Source organism: Gopherus flavomarginatus, chromosome 7 (genome assembly GCF_025201925.1).
Source record: "Gopherus flavomarginatus isolate rGopFla2 chromosome 7, rGopFla2.mat.asm, whole genome shotgun sequence".
NCBI classification, from domain to species: domain Eukaryota; kingdom Metazoa; phylum Chordata; order Testudines; family Testudinidae; genus Gopherus; species Gopherus flavomarginatus.
Window position 1 is genome coordinate 24,993,213 of NC_066623.1, and position 13,112 is coordinate 25,006,324.

The following is a 13,112-nucleotide window of genomic DNA, read 5'->3' on the forward strand; positions in this document are numbered from 1 at the left end:
AAAAGTAAATAAGATTTTTATAGAAAAAAAATCTGAGGACAGCAAGAGTGCAAAAGCCTCTCTCATTTTGCCTTATTTAAAATTAATATCTATCAAACCAGGAAAGAAAGAAAGAAAGAATTAACAAAGATTTAATTCACTCAGTAGCAAAGCACATTAAAAGTATTGATCTTCACATCAGGCGCACGCTTTGTGCTACTAGCATAATGAAATCTATATCTGATAAGACCTAGTTTTATCCTACTAACACTCTATTTTTCTTTACAGTTTAGAGATGATATAAGATCTATAAGATGAATGATCAATGTCATCTTTTTCTTTGGAGAATGAGGCAGAGCTTCAGAAAACAAATCACCCCAATTGATTCACAGGGAAAAATGCTGATGCTTTGTCATTTCATTCTTAACATTCATATGATGAACATGCATAAAATAATCCATCTGTCTGGTTACTGGTTACTAATTGCAGGTTTGCCCATAACAATATTAATTTAGATGGGCTATAAACTGGCTTCTTGGAATGCAGAGAGGTTTGTTCTATAAGGGCTCCTTTACAGTGTGAAAGAAGTCTTGCAGTTTACTGGGTCCACTCCTCTTTCCCTTCCCCAATAGTCACATGCAACCAATACAACTCCAGTGGCAACTCTTGTTGTTCCTTACAGACATAATGAATCTTCTGCACTTAACAACAATAATAACAACTTAATTTTATCCCTTGAAACAATACTGTGAAATAAGTTTTGAGAAATAATAAGTGATCTTTTAGGAGCTAGTGGACTAGATCTTAAGGCAGTGATGAGGAACCTGCCGTCCGCGGACCACATGTGGCCTCTCAGGGCAAGCCACTGGCGCACCCCCAAACCGTTTGTTTACATTTGCACGGCCGCCTGCAGCTCCCATTGGCCAGGAACAGTGAACCTCAGCTGCTGGGAGCAGTCATAAAAATGTAAACAAATGGTCTGGGGGCCCACCAGCACTTGACCTAATGGGCCGCGTGCAGCCCATGGGCTGCAGATTGCCCATCACTGTCCTAGGGTATTATTGATGGAGTTATAGTATAGGTCAGGGGCACATATGCGCAAGAGTGGCTTTATACTCTTTTGATCCATCTTTATTTATGGTCACACCTTCTTTTCCCTGCTACTGTAGTGATCCTCACTGGGTTTGTAGCCATGGAAATTTTCTTTCCATGAATGCTCATATCACCTGAATGTTTGCAGAAAGCAAAAAACAAAAGAGTTTGAGTGTGGCCACAGTGAATGTATTTTGAACTTTATGAGCCAATCTGTGGATATTTTTTCCCCTCCATATTCTCTAGTTACAATAATTTTTCAGTTTCTCGTGAAGCTTCAACTATTCTTTAGAGAATATAAACACTTAAGCAGAATGTACCCTGGAGGGTTGTTAAGGGGCTTCAGAGCGTCAGGGAATCTTGGATGCAGACTAGCTAGGCACAAGCTTACCTTACAAATGATAGCAATATAGGATCTTGACAACTGGTAACGAGGAGTATACTAATAATTTTGTTAAAAATGTATGGGACAGTAGCATAACATTATTCCCACACTCCTATTACACTGCTCTACAGCCAAAATGCTTCTGAAACAAATGTAGTCCAACTTTACTAATTCTGGGTCACTGAGAATGAAAATGATGCTTAAAATTGTTGATTGGCTCTAGTTTTCAAGATATGCTATTGGGTCAGTTTATACGACCCTTGACTTGGGAATGGCAGAGGATAAGTGAGTTATAAAGGGAAGAGATCTCAATTTAAACCAGAAATGACTAAAATACATCTTTGACTGGATCTATGAATAAATCTATGACTGGGTTTGGACAGTACTTGCTTTTGAGGCAAAACAATGAATGATACAATCTGAAGCTGGTATTGCGTCATACATGATATGAATTGCATCATGTTATTCCTAGAAGTCATGGATGATGCAATCAGAACGAAGCTTACATCACTCTGTTGAACAAATTGCCCTATATCAGCTCTAGAAATCATACAGTGTGGTGCTCTCTTCTTTGTCAGTGTTTGATTTTGCAAAGGGACACATTTCTGTTTAGCCAAAGTGAGCAGAGATGCCTCATACTTGTGTGAACAGTGCAGATAACTTCTGCTGTGTTTGTGGTGAAGTGACTTTTGCATCACAAAAGCACAGTATAACCACTCTGGTTAAGAAAGCCTATCACCTTTATTTTGGCTGCAAAATTGGAGATCAGGACAAGAGGTGGGCCCCACACATATGCTGCAACCCTTATGCAACAAATCTTCGCCAGTGGTTGAAGAGGAAAAGGAAATCTATGCCTTTTGCAGTGCCAATGATTTGGAGAGAGCCAAAAGATCATACCAGCAATTGTTACTTCTGCATGGTGCCTCCAGTTGGGAAAGGTGTGTCAAAGAAGAAAAAGTGGACTGTGCATTATCCAAACATTCCATCAGCTATACGCCCAGTACCCCACGGAGAAAGACTGCCGCTTCCTGATGCACCAGAATCATTCTCACTTGAGTTAGATGAGGAAGAGGAAGAGGATGAAACTTCTGGTCCTGAACCATCAATGTCACAGGACCCACATTTTCTCCCATCCTCCTCCTCTGAACCACACCTCATAACACAAGGTGAACTGAATGACCTTGTCAGGGATTTGGAACTACCCAAGAGTAAGGCAGAGCTGTTGGGCTCCAGACTACAGCAGTGGAATCTCCTGGCAGGCTATCAGGGCAAATGGAGCCCATCAATGCTTGCAGACTATTGCTGGACAGTGACAAGAGATGCTCCATTTAATGAATACAAGAGACAAGCCAAGAAGCGCCGAGTAGACACTGAAGAGGACTAAACTATGTACATAATAGTTTTTTGCCTTTTGTTTCATAATCAATTTTATTTATAGAACCCTTTTTCTGATTTTTAAAAAGTGTTACATAAACAGGACAGGTGAAATATTATAATGTAAAGCAACCATAAACACATGAAAAGACCTAGGTTTACAATTTATGATGAAAACTCTACTATCTACACAATATACATAGACATAAAATGTAGAAACTTAAATATCTTAGAAACAGTAGCCAATCAGTTGTTTTAATTGTCATATTTGAATTCAGCACATCAAAATACATAATAAATATCACATTTTATCTCTGAAGCAGACGACTTCTCAAAAATTGTAAACCAGTGTTATATTAATGGAAGAAGTTGGAAGGATGGGATCTGACAGTCCCTTCTATCAGCCCTGCAGTTGTTTCTGAGTAAGTATGCAGAACAATATAACCCAGATATCTGCTTAGGAAATGGTTATGGGCAATAAAAAGTTGCTCCTCTACCCTCATTCCCTATAGATAATTGTGAAAGCACATGCTTGCATAAATTTAGCCCCTGAATTCCTCTTAAACAAAGGAAAATATCAAATATACCCTGAATCCTGTATAAAGAAACAAACACAAAGCCAAAACATTGATCCAGCAATAGAATTGGATGAAGACCCAGAAGAAATTTCTTATACTGAAAATCACTAAATGGCACCATCACAGGTAGTTTTACAAGTTCTTTTTAACTAACTATGCAGGCATTTAGATCCTGGAGAAATGCTTATTGCTAACTGTGATACAATTCTTTTTAGAAGCCATGCTCATCACCAGAAGGACCTGTTCACTGTCTTACTGAATCATTTCTTAGGTGCTACACATACTGACCTACTTGCACCCGAGCTATCTAAGACACTCAGATCCAATGGTGGTAAGTGCAGTATAAGACACTGAACAGTACAGAACAATATACCCAAGCAAATAAATAAATAATGTCCAAACATTCTAGAGCTGGAGAAAATTAATTGAATTCTTTATTGCAAACAAATTCTCCAAAAAATTATTTGTATTTTTTTATTATTGTTTGTGGATTATTTGTGAAATGATCCTGGTTTCTAAGAATATTTCCAATATTCATAAATATTTGCTGAATACTCTGGATCAATGTTCAGCCTGTGGTTTGCCTGCAGACTGTTGACTTCAAGTATTTGCTCTTGGAGATGGTTTATCCTTTGCACTGGCAGTAGCTGCCTTGGCCAGGAACTCCTGCCCCAGTACAGCTGGGGCCCAGGTTCACACTACCCGTCACAGATTTTATGGTGGGTAATGCTTACAGCATGAAAATATATAGTGATGGCACAACAGAAATTGATCCTGTTTCTACCAATCTCTCTCTCATAGTAATATGTGTAGGAAGGGACTTGTAAGGGCGAGGATTTAGGAGCAAGCACAGTAGAAAAAAACAACAGAGGCACAGCCATTGTCTTATGTGAGAGAGGAGTCCCAAGAAACAACATTTGAATAGCTCTGCCCAAACATTTCAGGAGTTGAGAGTCTCATGGTTTATATTCTTGCATTATCTCATGCAGCAGGGAGATTACAGGGTATGTGACAGATAGAGCAATTTCCTGCAGTGTCCTTGAAAATCCTAATTAAATTAAGTTGAAGTAGCTTTGGAGTCCATTGTATTAAAAATACAAAATGAATATATCACTGTAGGATTGTATGGAACTTCTCTAAAGGGGAGATGTGACCAGTGTAAATCCTGGGAAGTGTTAGAAACTTAAAAAGGCTATTTGAAACAATGTTCCAGACAAGAATGACCTTTTGTAAACAAAGTTAAGTGGGTTTTCTAGGAAATACCTAGGGAAAGGTGATTACAAAATTCCACCTCAGTAATTCAAATATCCAACCTTTTGAAGCTATGCCCTGAAGAGAGAACCATTGTCTGCTAACTAGCTAGTCCCAGACTCTGAAGATCAAACACCAAGATATATAAAGGAGAGATTGATATATTCATGGCTGTGATTGTTCTGAGAAAAAGCTTTTATGAACTTCATCTGAGGAAGTGGGTATTCACCCACGAAAGCTCATGCTCCAAAACGTCTGTTAGTCTATAAGGTGCCACAGGATTCTTTGCTGCTTTTATGAACTTGTAACCACAGAAGAACTCCTTGGTGGGGTTCTTCTGAAGTTGGCGGGAGCAGGGGTGATCTCTGATAGGATTATTAGCATGCATGTAGGTTCTTTTATTGTTTTTAATATGTTTTCTCTATAATACTTCCACTTTAAGAGTACATATGCTTGTTTAGAAATGGCAGTGTGGTAACTTATAACTGTGGGTAATTACTCTGTTTATAGCCTCTGAGGAGAAAACAAAGCACAAAGATGCTGGCAGGTCTAGGCAGTCTGGCTTGCTGGGATTACATAGTGGAGGCAGAGAAATGTGCAGCCTGGAGAAATCCCAGTTAGAAGGAGAGCTATGCAGGTCTCTGCCCAAAAGAGATGTTGGCTGGGGAGCCAAGACCCCAAAAGCGGGTGTCCTTGCAGGACCACAAGGGAGCATACAGGTGCAGTTGCCCCTCTGAAAGTTCTCAAAATTCACTCCAACCCTATGAGGTGCATATTTGGGAGCTCCTGTGATGGAGCTCTCTGAGGAGGGAACACATAGGAGGAATGAGCTAGAAGTAATGAAGTTTCTCACTTACTATGTGACCTTGGGCTTAACCTTTCCTATCTATTCATTTTCCTATCTTTAGAAGTGGGAATAACAATAATATATATTTACCTCACAGGGCTGTTGTAGGGATTAAATAGTTAAAATATTCCCGGATGTCATCTACATAAAGCACACTGATGTCCTAATTCTATAACTATTAGAGTCAATGGCAAAACTATCTACAAGGATTTGGCTCTATATGTTCTGAGTAATATTATTTAGTTAAGGGATTGTCTTTCCTATAGAAAGGATGTATTCAGGCTTTAGTAGTTTGAAATTCATGGAAGATTCCTCTTGTCACTTCCTCAGGTAGAATATAATGTGATATGCTTAATTTTTCACAGATACCTACATTTTATCCAGTGTTAAAATATCAGAAAAAATGATGACACATACAACTAAGAAACAGTATGTTCGAAATTATTTTAAAAAGAATTTAAATTAAATAGGTAATCCAAATTGCTATTTCAGACACAGACTATCTAAAAGCCTTGGTCTTAAATACCTTTCACCAACTCAGAGGTCCTTGAAAAAGAGAAGTTTCCTACATCTTTTCTGGTGGTAGTACAATTAAGTAATTCTACAACGTGTGATTTATTTATTATAGTTCCATTGAATAGGCTTGTTGATTACAGATTACTCTCACCCCTCGCTCCACCGATATGGCCACCAGGTGCCCGTTATCTACCGGGTAATGAGCGTTGGAATAGGGCGGAGGTTCGATCACTGGATGCCCTGGGGGGGGGGTGACAAGTGCCCAAGGGTAGCGACGGGGATAACGCAAGCAATCAGTCGTAGTGTTAAAGATTGAGGATTTATTAAATGAGTCACAGATAAGGATAAGGGACCACACGATTAGTTACAACTTGGGCTTACAATATAATACTAGAACAAATAACACAAACACTACAATTACAAATAGAAGCTGGCCCTGGTATTTTTCTAAGTCCCAGTAATTATGCAGGTCGTCCCAGGGGTTAGTAAAAGTGATATTGGTATTATTATTAACCATAAATGCAGCAGCTAATCTCACTAAACACAGGTCGTGAGGCTTGACTGGCCCCCCTTGCTTTCAAAGCTTCCTGGTCAACGGGTTTCCCCTAGCAGGAGCCTTGGGGCGGCTGGAACCAGTCTTTGCCTCTTATCTAACAGCACAGTTATACTTAACAGCTAATTCTACTTACACATACAAACCACGAAAGTTTCATTACGGCCGGCAAGCAGTCAGGCTTCAGGAAACGCGTGAGCCTGGGAGAGACCTTCAGGGTGATCAGGCCTGGATACGGTTCGACGGGGATTCGTGTTCTCTCCACCCGTCCCCGGGAGGGGGCCGACAATATATAACGAATTTTTCGTCATAATTTATGATAAGCCAATTGCGGGGTCGCGAGTGGCTCATGCCCATACAAGGGAGGCAATCGGGCCCCAGCATCTCTACCCAGGAAGCGTCTGTCGTGGGGGAACTTCCCCTCCTCAGGTCGGCCGACCGCAAGGTGCTGTTTCCTGTTACAAGTTCTGCTTTCTGAGCAGCTACGTGATCAGTGGCAGTTCTGGGGGCTGGGGGAAAATTCCGTTGGGGGGTGGAGGCCGGAGCACCTGTTGTCTGGCCCTGGGGCCCAACTTGGGGGTCTAACAAGGCTGACACAGTCATGTTGCCCAGCAAATATTTGTGTTCCCTGAACACTTCAAAAAATAAAAATGGACTGAATTGATTCTCTAGTTACATCAATAAAAAACTTGTTAACATTTATAGGGCTATTTAATCCATATGTAAATGAGACAATTCCACTAACCACTCAAAAGCCATCCAATTTATAACATAAAAAGAGAATTTATACATAATATATTTTGTTATAGATACAATAGGGACCAGTTTTCTAGAGATATTCAGTAATTTTTCAAAATAGACTTAAAACAAATGGAAACCTTCTTTCTTGTTAATTCCAACCCTGTATCCCTGAGGAAAATAGTAATTGTGTATTAGATAAGGAAGAGTAATTAGAAGAGCAGGTGAAAGAGACATGTTTTTAAGAGATGCAGTCCTAAGGGATAAGTAAAGTAATGGAGTACAAGATTTTACAAAATCTCTGAGCTACTTTTTTAGGGTTAGCAAACTAGTTCCAGTTCCTGAACCTCTTTTTGCTATGATTAGAAAATAATTTTTTTTAATCTAAATTAACAGAATCCCATGATATATACTGAAAGATTCCCATGCCTCAGCTCTAGAAGCTAGTTTAATACAAGTGGATAGCTTTTATCTCTAACCTTTATTTGTTCAGTTTTATCACTGTCAAGGTTCCTTCCCCACTCTGAACGTTAGGGTACAAATATGGGGACCTGCATGGACACTTCTAAGCTTATTTACTAGCTTTGATCTGGTAACTCTGCCACCATCCAGAAATTTTAGTGTCTGGAGCACTTCCTGTCCCCCCAAAACTCTCCCCTCCCTGGGTGGCCTTGAGGGACTTCACCTATTCCCTGGTGAACTCAGATCCAAACCCCTTGGATCTTAAAACAAGGAGAAATTAACCATCCCCTCTCCTTTCCCCCACCAATCCCTGGTGAGTCCAGATCCAATTCCCTTGGATCTTAAAACAAGGAAAAATCAATCAGGTTCTTAAAAAGTAAGCTTTTAAGTAAAGAAGAAAGGTAAAAATCATCTCTGTAAAATAAAGATGGAAAATACTTTACAGGGTAATCAAATTCGTATAGCCCAGCGGAACCCCCTCTAGCCTTAGTTTCAAAGTTACAGCAAGCAGAGGTAAAATCCTCTCAGCAAAAAAAAGGACATTTACAGGTTGAGAAAACAAAAATAAGACTAATCCATCTTCCCTGGCTATTACCTACAATTTTGAAGCATGAGAGACTGATTCAGAAAGATTTGGAGAGCCTGGATGGATGTCTGGTCCCTCTTAGTCCCAAGAGCGAACAACACCCAAAACAAAGAGCACAAACAAAGACTTCCCTCCACCAAGATTTGAAAGTATCTTGTCCCCTTATTGGTCTTCTGGTTAGGTGTCAGCTAGGTTCACTGAGCTTCTTAACCCTTTACAGGTAAAAGAGGCATTAACCCTTAACTGTCTGTTTATGACAATCACACAAACACAATCTCTCCAAGGCAGAACGTGAACCAACCCTCAAAATGTTATTGTGAACTTCATAATGTTTGGTCTTTTTTCCCCCAAGTCTCAGCTCTTGTCTTGCAGCCATGTTAGCGCATCAGAATCTCAACATTCATATTCTAGAAAAGCAAGTTTCTAGCTGTCTTGATCAGTCTGTGATAGTGTGTCTTCTTTAGGGGCTACTTGGGGACTCATGTTTGATTCTGATTACTCACACCCTAGCAGGTGCTGCAGGAGGGGGGTGTCTTTCTAGCAGCCCAGCGCTTAGCCCTTTGGCCAAGAATACCCTCTTGGCTATTTCTGGCCCTCTTGTGGCTCCAGGGGTAACAACAACAGAGCACACAGCAAATAAAATGAAAGAAGGGTAGAAAGGAAAGGAAATGTGGAGGGGGAAATCTGCAGGCAGCTCTGGTCAGCATATGCGGCTCTGGCTTCAGTATCACTGTCCACTTCAGCTTTCACTGGGTCTCCAGTGCAAGTCTCAGTCTCTTTTTCCCTTTTTAGGGGATCTGCACCCTTCTTCTGAGAAGGCAGGGGCTCTGCAGGTTGTCAGCCCTGTCTTCAGGCTGGAAAAGCTCAATAGCCTGTTCCTTTACCAGGGCTCCCTCCTTTTAATTCCTGCTCCAGTCCTGGCATGATATACAAGTGCAGAGAGGCAGGACCATGCCAGCCCAAAGTAGCTCCTTAACCTCTCCCAGGCTAGTGCAGGGTTTATAGACCTGTTACTCTAGACAACAAGGTTATGGAGAAAAACTAGAAACATGAATTCTAAAGCTTTGAAAACCAGAAGACACTTTTTTAAAAAAATAACTATTTTTTCTGGTTTTTAAGACAATCTCATGATTTTTAGAGGCCTGACTCATGATATTGGAATGCACGAGGGTGAGATGCAGTAGAGAGCACGTTGCTGATGCTCAGGGCACCGAGTATCTTCTCTTGGATATCTCCTTCTCTACAATATCTCTACAGACATTAGTTAGACATCTTGCTGAAGGTGCAGTACTACTTACCAGAAAGCCCCCTGTGCAGGTGTTCTGCTCATAGCCCCCTCACTCAGCAGGAGCAAAGAAGGATTAAATAAGCCAGAGGAGCTTGTACGGTCTTCCGTTAAGTGAATAAACTCTACCCACAGTGCAAATGCCTGATCCCCTGACGTCAGTGGTCAGATCCACAAAGTGAAAATCTGACCCAGTTCAAAGAGAACAGTGAACACATTTTTTGGTAGTGTGAAAGTGGGCTAAAATGAATTTTTTAACAATGTTGAAGAAAGGAATTGCAAACGATTGAAACTATCTCCAGAATAGCAGCTTATATCCATTGAACATCAAAAAAGGTAAAGTGCATTTGTGTTTAAAGTTTGGGAATGGAAACGCAAAATAAATATAAATAAATGAAAAAATAAAAATAGCCTTGTTCTCACTTCATCCTCAGCCTTACCTTATTTTGGAGACAAATCTAATGTTTACCTTTTGCAATGGACATTTCATATACTTATTACATTATATTACATTATGTTATGTTATTATATTATGTTATATGTTTTATTTTGTATGAGTGACACTCCCCTTCAAGATATTTAATGCCCTGCAATCTTGGGCACCGATTTAGGAAAGCATCCTTGTTTAGTAATGGTGCTTTAATCTCATTGATGTCAATGGGGTTTAAGCTCTTGATTAAACATAAGCATATGTTTAAGTGCTTTGCTGAATTTGGGCTGTTGTTATAACAACTTAAGGCACATGTTGTAATATTTGAATGATATCAAGCAGATATTTCTTCTATTGCTGTGGAGGTATTGTTAAAGAGCAAAAATAAAAATAGACAAGATAGGCAAAGGAAGTATTAATCTTCCCATTTTACAGATGAGAAACAGAGGTACAGAGAATGCATACAATGTGCCTCAGCACACACATGAAGCTCATGCCAGAGAAAGGAACCTAGATCTACTCAGTCCCAATCCTGGACCTTATCTCCCACCAATCCTTCCTACACCATGAAATGAGAAGTCTCTCCAACTGCCTTTCCGCTAGTGACAAGGCTTCAAGAGGATTAAAGAATTTACAGAGTGTTTTACATTACCGATTGTACAGATACTTTGCTTTCTCTCTCATGAAGATTTTATATTCATTCTCGCTTTGTACTGCTGTTTTCCCTAATCTAAAATGAAAGTAATCTAGACTGAAGTGCATGTTTTTCTCTTTGTGCACAGAAAATAGAGTCAAGAAAACTGTCAGTGAGGATCAGACTGTGGAGAACAACAAATTGCTCAGAGACAGTAAAGAGAAGCCATGCAGGTTTCCTGGCTAAGAAGAAGAACTCATTAAAAATGTTAAAAAGAATAGGCAAAGATATACAACATAGAAAGGAAAAAAAAAGTTATGCAAACCTGGAAGGCTTTCAGTTTAAATAAAAATATATGAAGAATTTCACCCTTATGCAACGGAAGTTAATGTTTCATACAAATGCTATTGAACAAATGATCAGTTGGTAATTAAGGGAGAGAATCTGCTACCCTTGCTGAATACTACAAATGTTCCTTTCAGTTCATTGGGACTACACACCAAATAAAGTAGCACACAAAGTGAGCAAGTCCCTAAAGCTTTTTAGAGTGATATTAAATCAAGCAACATCAGTTAATTTCTATTTGCTTGGTGTTAAAGCTTCTCTAGCTGGGGAAAGAGGATAGGGGAGAGAGAAGAGGCAAAAACAAGTAGAAGGATAGCTCAGTGGTTTGAGCATTGACCTGCTAAACCCATCCTTGAGTGGGCCATTGAGTGGGCCATTTAGGGATCTGGGGCAAAAATCTGTCTGGAGATCAGCCCTGCTTTGAGCAGGGGGTTGGACTAGATGATCTCCTGAGGTCCCTTCCAACCCTGCTATTCTATGAGTGAACTGTGGATAGAAATGTATTAGGATCTCAAACATCATGACAATTATAGGAGAATGGGTGCTTTAAGGATGATAGGTTACAGAACTTTCTACCTCTGGGTCACAGATACAAATTGAAACTAACAGTAGCTCTCAAAGCTGTTAGATATGTTTGGTGGCCCACAGCATGTGAAAATGTGTGGGTGTTATCCTTCCTATTCTCAGGGCACATCCCCAAGTCTGCTCTCACAGTTACACTAATTGACACCCTTGATGGAAGTTTCAGGGAGGCTGAGGATTGAATAGGCACAGAGACTGAGCTACCCTGGTTTCTCTTTAGGGCAGGTGGAAACACATTAGTGGCACTGCTGGTCATGTGGAGAAACTGCCACAGCTGCCTCATGATTTCTCTGTTCTGTGTACAAATAAAAGCAAATAAAATAAACCTGGAACATTTCAACAAACACTCAATACAGTGAGGAGAGAGCATCCAAGCTTTTCCCCTTCTAATGCAATAAGAAATCTTTTTCCCCCTACCAAGAACATTAAAAATCTATGCAAATAACTGGTCTAGGTAGGAGAGTTAGTATCCAACAACTGGAATAATAATCCTGGCTAATGCAAAGATGTTCTGTTCTTCACAGAGGCTGTGCCATGAACTTGTGGAAATGATAATAGTGCAAGGAAGTAGCTTTCAGTTTCTGGATGGATATTAACTTGATACATTAATTAGCAAGTGTGGGGCATATTGGTTTCTAAAAAGTGCTTCCTTTTGTGTATAAATCTCAAGCAGAGCTGTTAAAATGTTGGTCATGCTGAATAGGATACTAAAGGCACTAAGTGAAGGCTAAAAGTTCAGCTCAGTAGGCTACATTTTTGCTTCATTTACATGAAGTAAAATGTAGGATCTTTGGTATGCCAATTGAAGGCACCTCAGTTTAGTTTTTAGAGGCTAACGTTTTTAAAAGAAAACCTATTTGTGTTTGCTTAAAAATATATAGATTATATTCTAGACTTCCGTCTGAACTCACATTGTATATCCTTTTATAACACTGTATGCTGGAGTTGTTTTTTAAGAAAGCGTTTTCTTGAACAAATCCCATAGCTGATGTGGCAAGGGACTGTATTGGGAGAGCAGGAATGAGATCAGGAACACTGAGGGAAATCCAGCAAGTTGTATTTTGCTTAAGTAATTGGGAGGTGGACAGGTGAGGTCACTTTGGTTTGTTGAGATTGTTGGAACTTGAGCAACTCAAAGCTGAAAGAGGCCACATTAGTATTTGGCTCAGTTTCATCTCAGGGTTACTCTTTGCTGGCACTGATGAAGAAAGATAAAACTATGAGTTGGAAATTATTCAGAATTCCTTTAGGATTGCCCAGAAGCACTCAAGATGATGCTTCTTTTCAATGAAGATGGGATGTTATAAATACATTGACTCTGCTGGCACTCCTTGACTTTTACATTTTACAAAGCATTTCAATATGAGCTTAGTGAATTACTTAATTGGTTGCAACAGCCAAGTTAACCATTCCAGGTTCTTGCTGGCATTCATTTTCATAGCTCCTTTGTCATACTCCATGCCAAAATCCAATAG